Source organism: Silene latifolia, chromosome X (genome assembly GCF_048544455.1).
Source record: "Silene latifolia isolate original U9 population chromosome X, ASM4854445v1, whole genome shotgun sequence".
NCBI classification, from domain to species: Eukaryota; Viridiplantae; Streptophyta; class Magnoliopsida; order Caryophyllales; family Caryophyllaceae; genus Silene; species Silene latifolia.
In genome coordinates, this window is record NC_133537.1 from 216,890,754 (window position 1) to 216,906,691 (window position 15,938).

General features: G+C 37.5%; 1 long non-coding RNA gene across 1 annotated transcript; it reads right to left on the reverse strand.

The window, feature by feature from the left end:
- Window positions 1–13,080: 13,080 nt before the first annotated feature.
- LOC141621706 (uncharacterized) lies at window positions 13,081–14,685 on the reverse strand. Its single transcript, XR_012532598.1, has 3 exons — window positions 14,625–14,685; window positions 14,441–14,506; window positions 13,081–13,165 (listed from the first exon to the last, which is right to left on the reverse strand). It is a non-coding gene; the product is annotated as an uncharacterized LOC141621706 (long non-coding RNA).
- Between the last annotated feature and the right edge of the window lie 1,253 nt (window positions 14,686–15,938).

Sequence of the window (15,938 nt, forward strand, 5' to 3'; positions counted from 1 at the left end):
ATCTCTGATTAAGAATTTTCAATACTAATGGTGAAGGGACATAAAACATGCAAGTCATCGATGAAAAACAAATTGCAATGTCAATAATGTGGTCAGAAGTTCATGAAGCTGTAGGGCTCCTTCGAGACAAAGGAGTAGCTGATGTTGACAGCTTTTCCGCTGTAATTAGAGCATTTAAACAGTCCCTGTCACCATTAGGGGAAGTGTTGAATAAAAATCAACAAATGGAGAAATTTCTGAATTGTACGGCATGTGAGGTAGTGACGATATTGCCACCAAAGAATTCGAAAAACAAGGGGACCGGAAAAAGATTGCTGTAAGCCAAAACAAAAGCAATGGTGTTGGCTAGGAAACCCAAACGTAAGTGTAAGAATTGCAAGAGAATGACAAATCACGACAAGAGGAACTGCCCTAACCCCTTCTCAGTACACACGCCATTGTGAAAAGGGTCGTCTGAACCAGAAGAGGATGAAGGAGAGGAGGAGGAAGAGCTGGAATCAGAACAAGAATAGACGTCAGATCAGTGACAAATGTTGCTCTATATATTTTGAGTGTGTAACTTAAAACTTTAATGTGCTATAACTGGAGCGGGCGATTAGGAATTGGTCTCATGGCAGCGTAACTTTGAACTGCAGTTGGTGTAACTTTTAGTAACACCAACGTTAGAGTTACACTATCATAAGACCAAAATCTCTCTGTTTTATTAGATAGCCAAACATTGTGTTACTTGAACTTATTTTTGATTACTTATGTTATTTCAAGTAACAGTTATACTTATTTTCAACTAACTGGTGTTAACATTTACACTTGCCATGTTAGCACATTTACACTTCCAGTATCTTCACATTTACACTTCCAATTTAGTCAGATTTACACTTTGTGTTCACATTTACACTTACTCTATCCTCACATTTACACTTTGAATATCTTCACATTTACACTTCCAATTTAATCAGATTTACACTTTATTTGTTCACATTTACACTTCTCCTATATTCACATTTACACTTTCTATTTGTTCACATTTACACTTTTTTTTGGTTCACATTTACACTTGGGCTGCCCTCACATTCACAGTCCCAATTACATTTACACTGAAATTCAATTTCAGTGTGTTTACATTCACACTTTCAGTATGATAAAGTTGACACTGACAGTGTTAACATTTACACTTTAAGTGTGTTAACAGTTACACTTAAAGTGTAAATGTGACTAAATTGCAACTGTGTTAACAGTTACACTTGCAATTTAGTCACATTTACACTTTGAAGAAATTCTTCAATTTCAGTGTTAATATTTACACTTAAATTGTGTTAACAGTTACACTTAAAGTGTAAATGTGACTAAATTACAAGTGTGTTAACAGTTACACTTGCAATTTAGTCACATTTACACTTTGAAAAAACTATGATTATAACTGCCAAAAAATAGTCAACCATTACACTTCATTAGTGTAATTTAACATTACACTTCATTACTGTAATGATTACACTTGCAATTTAAAAATTACACATTTGTGTAAACATTGCCAACCAAAATACAAAACATTCTTTTCTAACTTCAATATTGCCAAACAAAATACATTTCAATCAAAAATATGTCCACAAATTGTTTACTTTTTCGATAACACAACCTTAATTTTGCGCTTCTTTTGTAACTTGGCCCATAAATCTTCTTTTCCAGCGATAAACCCATTCAACTTTGCTTCAAAATGTCTCTCGTTGACATTTATGTCAGCTAGAACAAGCGTCGCCACCAACTCAACTACCAAGTACCGTTCGGTTCCTCTTCCTCTCCAAGTCCTGGATGCTCAAAAGGTTGACCCTCGTACATCAAAGATATACATCATACGAAAATCCCTGATTCTGTTATGTTAGGAAGGGGTGTTTGGCGCCTGAATGGGATTTGCCGATGCTCAAAGCTAGTAATCTCGTATCCCCTGTCCGTTCTGACATCCAAATAATCGCTAACAGCTGATGCCTGCCATTAAAGCACTAACAATTAAATAAACCATCTATTGTTCATCTCTTCGAAAATGATTTATTGGCATCAGACTTACCACTTGGCGAGTAACATTGCACATTTCAGACTAATCCCAGTTGGCATGCTGTTGGTAGTCAAGGAGATCAACAGTTTGTTGTCCAAAATTTATACATACGCATGCAAAATGCCCACCAATGTTGACAAGTACGAAGATAAACTCGGCATTCAGGTTGAAAGTTTTATCATAGTCCTGGATGAAGGTATCCCAAATGTGAAACAGCCGATCAATGATGTCATTAGACTGTGAGTCTGCTTCACGTATATCCAAAAGCTGTATGATACATTCCTGTTCAGAGAAGTGAGTGAGCCTACATAATAAAAGTAAAAATAATGTATAACTTTTAGGCTTTGTGCGGGGGGGAGGGGGGGGGGGGGGGGGGTACCACATAACGTATCCCAAAGAAGGCCATCCTAGGAAGTAAGTATTCAAAGGACTCCAAATGGTTTAGCAAAATGTACCCAGACTCAATGACAATAGGCGACATTACAACCTCAGGAAGCATAGACATGATGTCGGACCGGCGTAGCGCGGCATGCCTACTGTACCAAGAGATTGATTCGCTGCAATGAAACACACGTATAATAGTAAGAAATTGAGAAGTAGTTAAAAATTAGATATCGTAACTAATTGGCCCTGTTATAAGAGTCTGGCAGATACTAACAAATTTTCAAAGTTGTAGTCGTCTAACAAGCAATAGTTCACCGCATGCTTTCGACGTGATCGAACATCCCTGACCAAAGTTTGATTGTTCCGTAAGAAGGCCGAGACAACAAGAGTCTGCGTACCAGCAGCCCCACAGTCAATTGAGCATCCCAAGCCATCCCCCCCCCGCCCCGGGGACGGCTCCTTACGGCTGACAAAGGTTGGCTACTCAAGATCGCAATGACGCTTGAACAACAACGGGGCTGCTTTCCGCCTGTATGGCTACAAGATTGACCACAGGGCTTCCTTCTGCGCGTTTAAGGGGTGGGCCTGCAACACGGGGACGTTTATTGTACGTAATCTCTTCCTCATCGTCCAAACTCCGCTTCTGTGCAGCATTGGAGACCGAATTCAGACCTTGACCATACTTTTGCCTGAATTGGGTTATCCTTTCGCGAACGCTCTCCCTCACTTTGTTATGGTCACTCAGGATAAGGATTGACACCACTTCAGCCCGGATGAGGTTGATAACGTCCATCTCACCTAAGGCGCAGTCAAAAGCTTCCCATTGAAAAGCAGCATGTGTATCATCATGTACACCCCGCATATAAACGCAGAATACCCCCTACCTTGCCATTTAAATTCGACATTGACAAATTTAAACCCGGCGACCTTTGAACCTCTGACAAACCCTTTAGACTCCAGATACTCGCCCATTAAATCACACTGTAAAAGGAATTTAAAAAAAATAGTCAATTTAAAAACAGTGTTTACAATTCCAAAATACATATACACTAAAGAACAAATTAAGATATGCTATTTATAATTATTACCGCAATACGCGAAATTCCAAAATATGGAAACTTCTCAAAATCATCGTCGTAGTGACGATTGTCCAAATACTCTATCTGCTCAGATACAAAGTTTATGCATGCACAGCTGTAATGATCATTATTGCCAGATAAGACCGGGATGAAGACCTGGCGGATGTGACAACAAAGACATAAAAGATACACTCAGTAAAATTTCACATTTACACTTTCAATAATTCGTCACATTTACAGTCCCTGTGTCATGACATTTACACTTTCCATATATTCACATTTACACTTTATATGTCATGACATTTACACTTCCTATTTAGTCACCTTTACACTCCCTATGTCATGACATTTACACTTTTTATATCATCACATTTACACTTTATATGTCATGACATTTACACTTCCTATTTAGTCACCTTTACACTCCCTATGTCATTATCTTACACTTTCTATATAATCATATTTACACTTTAGATCATGACATTTACACTTTACTATGTCTCACATTTACACTCCCTACGTCTTGACATTTACACTTTCCATATATTCACATTTACACTTTATATGTGTTGACATTTACACTTCCTATTTAGTCACCTTTACACTCCCTATGTCATCACATTTACACTTTCAATATAATCACATTTACACTTCACTATGTCTCACATTTACACTTCATATGTCATGACATTTACACTTCACAATATCTCACGACATTTACACTTTCAGTGTGATTACATTTACACTTCACAATAGGTCACATTTACACTTACCATATCATATCCAAGTTGAAATGGAGACAAACAGGATTGAATCCAAGCATCCCACCCAGCCCAGATTTCGTCCTTTTTGTCAAGAACAATTCCTTTCGTCTTGGCTTTCCAAATATCCAGCGCAACACTCTGTTCAAACGAAAGGCAGCGCTATTAAATTTAGACACTTACGTTACAATTAAATTGGAACTATACAAATTGCATTGAGTGAGGATAGGACAAGTACGGTGTGATTAAGCCCGAAGAAACAACGAGAAGATGCAACTGGTGCAGTTTGGTCATACATCATCTTATTGATTAGTAGGCACCAACAATCGATAACAGAAGACATAACTTCCTGTCCAGGTTCAAGGGTTAACATGTCTTCCCGAGACACGAAGAAAAAGTCTGAAAAAACTGCCAATTCTTCCCTACAAAAAAAGAAAAAATTATATAAGGCGAACATTATTACGACAACATATAAGTATTAATATGTTTGACATAGAAATTAATCGACTCACCCTTTCAACCAAGCTTCTGATTTGTTAAATACGTAGTCCATGACGTATTTCCTTTCCTTAAAAACATTCCTAAATAATTTCTTATTCAAATTTACAGTCTACAGAACAAAGCCCCCGCTCGGCATGGGTTCCCCACAATCCATGGTGCAAGTCGATTCTCGGGGACCACTTCCATGCACCGTAAGGGCTCGATTGAATGAAATAGGAAAGGGTGGTGATCTAGATTACTCCGGGGACATAAATTTCCCGACCATCCGCAGAACGGCCGGTTCGAAGGGCCCGCCGCATCGGGCCGCTCTAAAATCCTCACCTGGAACCCCCTTAAATGCCTCAGTTAGCTCTGCAGTAGATATAAACGTACACTGAAATTCCGGCAACTTAAACTCGGAGGACGGTGTTTCAACAACCACCTTATCTGCTCCCTCTACAACATTCATGGGCTTGTCATCATTCTGAAATGAACCAGGACAAGCGGGTTGTGCAGTAGGGCGTTCACCTTGCTCGTTGACCATGCCACTACCACTCTCTAACCCTTCTTGCGATGTATCTTCACGGACTGTGGACGAAACAACGCCAGGCTCACCATCCGGTACTTTCGTACCACTAAATTGGGGTCGGTCAACGGGCTGTTCCACTCCCGGTGCACCGCTAACATCCACAGCATCACCAGACACTAGTCCAACCACCAGTGGTTCGGGCCCACGGTAGGGCCCCTGATCTTGAGGCGGATCCATGTCTATGCCCTGCACAGCCTCGTCCTGGTCTGTCGGTGCACATCTAACATCCACATCCACGCCAGGCACTAGTCCAACCACCAGTGATTCGGGCCCACGGCAGGGCCCCTGATCTTGAGGCGGCTCCATATCCATTCCATGCATAGCTTCGTCCTGTTCTCTCGGTGCACCACCCTGAGCCACTTCACTATCACCGCTGTTTCACAACTTATTTAGCGCATTATCAATATCAGCTGTCGCTATAAATTTCAACTGAAATGAAGATGAACCATCTTCAGTTGACGGGACTACCACATCCGCATCCACCTTGTTCGCTACTTTTGAATAAGACACCTCCCCTTCACTAGTAACAGGCCCCTGTTCTTGAGCCTGCTCCATATCCATACCCTGCACAAACTCATCCTCACCTCTCTGTACGCAACCCTCTGCCGCTTCACCACCACCATCACCAATATCTGTCAAACCTTGCAGCGCGTTCTCAATATCGCTAAATAAAAATAAATTTTAGTTGAATCAAGATGAACCATCTTCATTGACTGACCTACCACATCCGCATCAACCTTATTCGTTGCTTCTGACTTACACTTCTCAACAACATGTTCAGCTTTCTCAGGGGCACCACTAGTGTCAGGCACTTCCCCTCCCAAACTTTCCTGCTTCTCGTTCAATGAGGGCTTTGTGTAAGCTTCTTCAACTTCATCCGGGCTATAAATTTTCTCTAGAATCTGCCGATCCATTAATTGAGTCAATTCGTCAGTTAAATCTAGCCCGCATTCCTCTTCCTCTCGTCGACAAAGGCTTCGTTAAGTTCGGCGGTGTTGTAGAAATCGGGTCTCCATTACCTCGTGACATCGCCGCATCACCCGCTTTATCACCCAAATCGAATCTTCGCAAGTGATACAGGCTCTACGAGGCGTAAACTCGAACTTAGGAACCTTGGTCTTTTTTTTCTTGCTTGCCTTTGTTTTTATCTTGGCCACCTTCCCAACATCTGACAATGAGGGAGCGTTATCATTATATTTCTTCATTTGGGAAGCTAAATTTCCAACTTCTTCAACATATTCCTTCACCTTTGCACCTTCAAAAAAGCTTGCGTCGCTTGTGACGGAACAAGATCGATTGAAGAAGTAGCACATGTTGTTAAATTCTTAAGCATTGCAAATGCATCCGCATACCAGAATAGAAGGCCACGCGTTTCTTTGAATCTTCAAGTACAAATTTCGTGTACACCCTACGCTTGGTAACAAAAAAAGATTTAAGAGTCTAGATACACAAAATATACCTGCTCAATATATATATATATATATATATATATATATATATATATATATATATATATATATATATATATATATATATATATATATATATATATATATTAAAAAAATATGCCATTAATTAAACATTCATAACATAAAACTTACATCTACAAATTTCTAGTTTTCAACTCATCGTCATCTTCAACACCGGGGGGGAGTTCAATCTAAATAAACTTCTTATCGGGTGTTGTACCCGACTTTGAAATCAGAAGAGGCGTAGGGCTTGCCAATGGCGCCTTGGGCGCGCCAGCTATGGCCAACATCGTATTACCAGTGTCCTTCTCATCAGGGGTCTTGTTTTGACATCGGGCCAACTCATACCACGGTAATCATACCGCTGAAAATAAGTAATCATAAGGAAAGGGATACAACCAAGCATATGTGATCGCACGCCGCGAGCCTCACGGCAAAGATTAGCTAAACATTCTAATACATACGAGCACCAAATATACTCCGGTATGGCACTCACATCTTCAACCACTTTCAAAAGTTTGATTTCAATGCCGTTGTTCAATGTCACAAAGGAATGATGAAATGCTAAGAAGCACAAACAAAGTGCGTAATTCATCCCCCCCATCTTTGAATTGCTCTGACTCAATATAATTGAAGACGTCTCCTAAAGGAATAGAATCGAATTTGATTTCACTTTGAACTTTTGCGCCCACGCTTGTTTTATGCGCACATATTTTTCATCTTTAGCACCAGGCATATGTCCAGTAGGTACTATTTCCATCTCTCTCTCACCAACAGGTAACATGAAATAGTCATAGACATCATACTTACTAATCATAAACTCCTTCAACTCCGACGCCCTGAAAACATAAGAACCATCGCCGAAAGCCTCGAGAAATTCAGAACATGTGAAAGCGGGAAAGTTCTCGAGTTTAAGATGAAGCAGACCCCAAATCTAATCCTCTCAGACAAATGCTCGTTGAGCAATGTTAAGCTTACTAATAAGCTTGTGAAGCCTGTTGGGCGACACTTAACGAAAACTTGAGGGGTAACTTGGGGTTGTTCTTCGCTTTCGTAGTTCTCCATCGATACCATCCGAATCGGAAAAAAAGTACATAAGAAATGCACTGATCACAATATCACCAAACCTATAACATTATACACATTTACATTTACACTTACTCTATCTTCACATTTACACTTCTAGTATCTTCACATTTACACATCCAATTTAGTCAGATTTACACTTTATTTGTTCACATTTACACTTCTCCTCTCCTCACATTTACACTTCCAGTATCTTCACATTTAGACATCCAATTTAGTCAGATTTACACTTTATTTGTTCACATTTACACTTTTCCTATCCTCACATTTACACTTCCAGTATCTTCACATTTACACTTCCAATTTAGTCAGATTTACACTTTATTTGTTCACATTTACACTTACTCTATCCTCACATTTACACTTCCAGTATCTTCACATTTACACTTCCAATGTAGTCAGATTTACGCTTTTAGTGTTCACATTTACACTTACTCTATCCTCACATTTACACTTCCAAAGATATCTTCACATTTACACTTCCAATTTAGTCGATTTACACTTTATTTGTTCACATTTACACTTCTCCTATCCTCACATTTACACTTCCAGTATCTTCACATTTACACTTCCAATTTAGTCAGATTTACCCTTTATTTTTTCACATTTACAATTCTCCTACCCTCACATTTACACTTCCATTATCTTCACATTTACACTTCCAATTTAGTCAGATTTACAGTTTTAGTGTTCACATTTACACTTACTCTATCCTCACATTTACACTTCCAGTATCTTCACATTTACACTTCCAATTTAGTCAGATTTACACTTTGTGTTCACATTTACACTTACTCTATCCTCACATTTACACTTTGAATATCTTCACATTTACACTTCCAATTTAGTCAGATTTACACTTTATTTGTTCACATTTACACTTCTCCTATATTCACATTTACACTTTCTATTTGTTCACATTTACACTTTTTTTGGTTCACATTTACACTTGGGTCCCTCACATTCACAAATCCCAATTACATCACATTTACAATCCCCAAAAACAAGCTCGATTGAAACCCTAACAAATACATTCACACTACCCATCGATTCGATTTACACTATCAATTTAATTAGCAATTCAAAGACTATAATATTTACACTACCCACTTAAAATTAAATTCAAACATGCTAATGAATCAAAATGTTTATGGATAATCAAATATAATAAAAATCACATAAATTTAAACATGCAATAAAATCATAAACTCATAAATAACAAAATACAAAAATGAAATAACCCCAATATAACGATTCATTTACTCAAGGATAATTTGCAAATTTAAAAAATTACAACAAAGAAAAGAATAAAGGATGATCAATGAATTACCTTCAAAGTGAGGTAAAGAAACAAAGATAGAACTATGAGCGTTTGAATGGAATAAAATATAGAGAAGAAAATGGATTTGTTGTATTTGGTAAGGAAGAGGATATGTAGAAAATAAAATTGAAGAAATGTGAGATGAAACACAGGAATTAGTAAGGACGGTTTTTTGAAATTATTAGAGGAGTTGTATGAGATAGTGGAGGGAAGTTGAATAACGTGCGTATGACTGATGGAGGACACAAACATGCAGAATTTGAACAGTGAGTCTATCACCCTAAGGAGAGAGGTAAATAGTCTAGATATTATTATAATGTTATAAGTTGCTTTTTGGTGTAATCTTAGCCATTCATCCTCACAATCTAAGAGCTCTAAATGGGATTTATGGACTTGATGACTTAAGGTGGACTCACTTGATCCTTCTTATATATATATATATATATATATATATATATATATATATATATAGAGTCAAGATCCGGTGCAAACGACCACTCGGTGAGAACAGTGAGAACGCATATCTACCATTAGATTAAACTAATATGAAAGGCTGAGATTAAAATTAAAACAATCTCTAGATACACGCAGGCCACCCTTTCCTCCATCATTTACTAATTTACACCTGCCACATTCCAATTTCCACCTAGAAGCCCCGACGCCGGAGCTCCGACAAGACTTTCGTCGGAAAATCTCGCAATTCCCACCATATAATTGCCGGAGCTCCGACCAAACCCATCGTCGTCGACCCCTCTTGTATGTCCCTCCTTATCATTATACCACAAAAATCGTGTCACCGGTGCCGTCACACCGACGATAACAACTCCGGCAGGCGATCGCACCGGCGCCACCAATGACGTCACTCCGGCTACCACGACCCCTCCTTTTCTCGCCCTTCTTTCACTTCTCTTCTCAAGCGTCACTCCGGCTTTCACTTTTATTTACAGGTGTCAGCGGCTGCTCGGCGTTGGACAGGGGTGGTTTAGGTAGCAAGTGATGTTATCGGTATTGTCAGATGGGCCAGGTGATGTCGTCTGGGTCCCGCGTAGTTGTCGTCATGGACGGTCATTTCCATCGACGGTCACGGCAGATCACACAAGCAGAAACTAACTTCCCTAAACTCGCCCTATCCTTCTTTTCCGATCCCGCTGCCGAAAATTTGTAATTCTGATAATCACAATCACGAATTTTAATTTTGGACGATTCTCCATTTCTATTCATCTATTTCTTGGCTATGGTGAGGTGAATATGAATATCGTTAAGTTTGTGCTGGTTGAGGACTTGTACATATTTTCAGTTGTAATATTTTCCAATAATATCCATGAAGACGATGGTTTTCAACTTCAAATCATCAAATGATTTTCGATCCCCATTCAGTACTGTTTCTCACTTCAATTCTTTTTTTACTTTTTGATTTGACTTACTTCTGGATTGAACTTTGATGGTTTTGATTAATTTAGTTTTTTTCTTTATTTGTTTAATTAATGTTGTACATGTGGTTGATTAAAGTCATTGATTGAATTTTACTTATTGATTAGCAGGCATTTTGATGTAACTAAATGGATTTCTAGGTGTATCTACCAAACTTTATTGTGTACGGTATCTCTCAATTATATCTCGTAGAAAGTGTATTTTGGATAGAAAAAAAGTGTATTTATATTCTTAAAGAAATAGTGTGTATATATGATTCATGTAAAAACTATATCTACATTGTCAAAAAGTGTGTATAAATTTTCAGGTAAAAAGTGTACCTAGGAAGAAAAAAAGTGTAACTATACTCTTAAAAGGTGTATATAGAATTCATGTAAAAAGCGTACCTACGATAGTTTAAAGTGTATATATTTCAAGAAAAAACGTGTATGTTGGATACACTTTTTTTTAAAAAAAAAAAACCAAAATCTCATTAAAACATATCGTAGATACACTTTTTTTTTCCATAATTTTAGATACATTTTTTTACCGTGTAGATACAGTTTTTGACGATGTAGATACATTTTTTTTTTTACCAAATCTCAAATACATTTTTATACAATGGTGGATACACTTTTTTACATGTATTCTAGATACATTTTTCCCATGCTAGATACATTTTTTCCATGCGAGATATAAGAAATACGAATTATCTAGATACATTAAATATTATTCTAGATAAACAAATACGTGAATTAGATACACGTATAGAACAAGTCTCATACGCATTTTAAGAATGTAGATACACCATTTTTTTTTTTTTTACCAAATCTCATATACACTTTTTACTAAAGCAGGTACACTTTTTACCAAAATTCTATATACGCATTTTAAGAATGTAGATACACCATTTTTTTTTTTTTTACCAAATCTCATATAAACTTTTAACTAAAGTAGGTACACTTTTTACCAAAATTCTATATACGCATTTTAAGAATGTAGATACACCATTTTTTTTTTTCTTATCTCATTTACACTTTTAACTAAAGCAGGTACACTTTTTACCAAAATTTTATATACGCATTTTAAGAATGTAGATACACTTTTTTTCCCCCAAATCTCATATACACTTTTAACTAAAGTAGGTACACTTTACCAAAATTCTATATACACATTTAAGAATGTACATACACTTTTTTATTCTAGGTATAATTTTTAAGTGAATTCTATATACACTTTTTTTTTTATCCTAGGTACACTTTTGACTTTCATTCTATGTACATTTTTTAAAGAATGTAGATACACTTTTTGCTAGCATAGGTACAATTTTTTGACAGATTTTTTTTTACACAAAATCTCATTGAAGACGGCACGTATCCGTCAGTTCGGAGTGACGGATACCATTTCCTCTCACAAATGACCCAAATAGAGGAGAGAGGAAAGCACATGGGGGTGCCCCCACCTTGTCCCCCCTATCCGTTTTGTGAGTGACATTACCCATCACTTGCTCCGACCCGTCTTCAGCAAGACTAACTGTTTTTTTTAATCAAATGTCATATACGCTTTTTTTTTTTTTGCATAATGAAATAGATACATTTTTTCACATAAATTTTAGATACACTTTACAATAATGTAGTTACACTTTTTCCGATCCTAGGTATACTTTTTCCGATCCTAGGTACACTTTCTTATTCTTTGTGAGCGTCATCTTAATTAAAGGTAAACAAATGATTGGACAAGGAAATACTCAAACACTACTTGACGAATTCAATTGACAAATTTATTAGTGAAGCACATGAAAATATCATCAGCAATCCTCAAAATGAAAAGTCTTAACTTCACATAACAATCTCTCCTTTCATTCTTGCTTCAGACACATCTATCTTAGCCTGATTAGCAGCATCCATCTGAGTCTTCTAACCCAAATAAGAAAAATATTCGTGACCCGGAACATCAACAAGCTGCTTAACATTAGCATTATAAATTTTCAAACCAAATTGGTTCAATTCCAACTGCACTTTATCAAAAACCTCCTCCTTAAATTCCTTAGTCCCTTTAAATATCTCCTCCATAGTCATGGAAGCAAATGAGTACACGGGTTTCACCCTCAATGATTCCTTGTACGAGTTCATTCACGTGCTTCGAGTGCATCTTGTGAGGGGACATGAGTTTTGCGTACAAGATAAGTGACGCGTCATCTTGTGAGGGGACATGAGTTTTGTGTACAGGAAAAAATCGGAACCACAAGTGCAATACCATAACTTGCCACAATTCTTCTCATGAGTCCTCCAATCACCTCTAACTGCAAATGCTTTCCCACATTTCCTACAAGCAAAAGGCTTGATTCCATGCTTTCTTTTGTAGTGTGTTTGGAGAGTTCGGAAGTCCTTCAAAGGCTTGGCTCGTGGGTGATCTATGTTGTTACGACATCCCAAAGGCGCAACAAAGAGCAAGGTAACCTAAGCATGGTCGCTGGTTGTGTTCCTCTTAGTGATTCAAGTCCTTTACGATATTGTGATCCGTGCCCCCACATATGCATCTGTATGTTACAAAAATGAATGAATTATCTATCTATAGTAAGAAAATCACAATGAGTATCCACCCAATAGTAAGTAATATTTCATATTAATATTTTTGCAAGAGTACGTAAGTATGAGGGTATTTTCTCCCGTAGTTAATTAATTAGGTAGTCCGTCCGTATATTTGATAATCAATGTTAGATAGATGGTCATAAAACAAGGAAGTGAAATTAGAATGAGAGTGTATCCAAAGGTCGTGTATATATGTCTGTAGCTACATACTATACTATACCTACATTTTAGCGCGCACACATGAACGTTTCATGTTACTCTGCAAAGTCGGTATTCGATCCCACTATTATCGAAGAAGACATACATACTATACTATACATACATGAATTGAAATAGCATAGACATGGCCGGAAATGTTGCAGCATGGACCATATATTTGGAGTTGTTTTTGTACAAATTTGGCCAGGTTTATATGATATTAAGTCGATGATTTCTTTGCAAAACAAAGAGAATTTGTGCTAATCGATTCCAAGACATTAATGTCTCGATTATTTCCGAACTTCACATTACAAAAAGTTAACATCGGAAAATATATCATTTCACATTAACATTAATGTCGATTATTAATGTAATGTTTTTTTACGGAAAAATTTCAATTTTCTTTGCTTTTCTAAGAAGTTTGATCAAGTATCAACCATTCAACTCAAGGTAAATCTTTCTATTTCCATAACATAATAATGGCAAGAAAACAGGAAGAACATGGGCAGAAGCAAGAAAGTACCAGTTAATTTACTCTATTACTTAGAGCGAATCTGTTCGGGTTAAAAAAAATTACCGTGCGTAGTAACTCTTTTTGTATATATAACAAGCCAATGTTACTTGCTAATAAGCAAAACTTGTTGTTAACTGGAGGATATTTAAAATAATTTACTAATCTTAGGGGGTTTGACTTAAATACCATATTGCTTTGGCATTTTTCTTTCAGCTTGTGTAAACATGAATAACCAAGAAGAATTGATTTTTTGCTAAGCAATGTGTCAATTTCTATATCTACAAGAATCTGCATTAATAAGAAGCAACAGTTCAAAATTGCGGAACGTTTAATCTCATTATTCCACAATCACCAAACAAATTACTCAACAACGAACATTTGAGCCGAATCAGATATCCATGGAAACGTCAACAAATTGTCAACCCAGCACCTAAGCTACACCTTAATCAAAATAGCTAAAATCATTGAAAACAAACAAAAGGAAACAAAAAGATTAAAATATAGATCAAACCTGCGTAACACATAGTTGAAATAAGGATCAGACTCGTGAATTAATAACAGTCTCATACTTAATAACCTGCAAAATCACAAAAGCAATAACAATCGAAAAGTTCAGATACATACTACAATTCAACAAACCCTAATTTTATTAATCGATCAAATTTAAAAGAGAACAAATAAAGAAGAGGAGTTACAGAGAAGAGATGGATGGAGAAGAAGAGAAGGCCGATCAAGATGAGAATGAAGACAGTGCTTGATCAAATTGATTTTGGAAATGTTGAATGGATTCCAAGGAGTTGAGCCGACATCAGGGAAGTTCGTGACGACGATTTGAGATTTCAGAGATGCACGATGATGGTTGATGCCGACAGCTGTCAAGTGCACGTGCCTGGTGATTGCGGCGTCGAGGTTTGTAGTATCGAGTGTCAGGAAAAGGCTTAGAGAAGTTGATTCATCGCCGGAGTTATTTCGATCGTCGCCGGAGACGACGACAGGGTGGTAGGTGGCAATTGGGGGATTTGGGTTTGAGGAAATAGTGATTGGGAGAAGATGATAGATAAGTTTGGTTGTGAGAAACTAAGGACGCGCGCGTGAGTTTTTATTATAAAGGTCATTCTCACCGTTCTCACCGGATCCTAAATCTATATATATATATATATATATATATATATATATATATATATATATATATATATTTAGGATTCGGTTAACGATCACTCCAGAAATCTTTAAAACAACTCTCATCCCTTAGATTAGAGTGAATGAACGGCTGATAATACATCTCCAAATTAAACATATAAATTAAACCATTCGAGCATTCACACACACCCCACATTTATCCTCTTCATCCACACAACTCACTCGACCCCTTACCTCCCAAGAGGCCAAGACCACCATTGCCAGAAGCCGCCGTGGACATCACCGGCAGCCACCACCGTCGTGGACATCACCGGCAACACCACACTCCATTATCACTACCGGCCACCAAATAAAATCGTCACCGTGACCACCACTCACACAACCGCTCAGACGATTCCGGCGAGTTTCCTCGACCATGATGACGCCTGCGAGGTGGTAGATCCGAGTCAATAAATAGCACGAACGCCGGTTCTATGGCAGTTCTAATTTCTTCACTGATGACTTGGCCTTCAACCTCTTTCTTCTCTCTTCACCTATCTCAGATTAGCTTGAAGGTCACTAATAATGGTGACAAAACAGGAAGAGAACCACCACATACCAATTAAGTTGGAGAAATGAGGTCGATATTCGCTTTCGAAAATCGCGATTAGATTCCACACATCTACTCGTTGATTTTCTAGTATTCATATGGATTTCTCCTCTCTTTTACAGAAGCCCAATATCCACTTAATTTCCTACTAGTGCCACGTTTCTAAGCCATTACATTTGTTTTGTATTGGGCTTAATAGCATGTACTCCAATTTCTGCCTAGTGCTTAGTTTATGAATGAATTTGCTATTCAGCGCATATCCAAAGTTGTTCATCTTGCT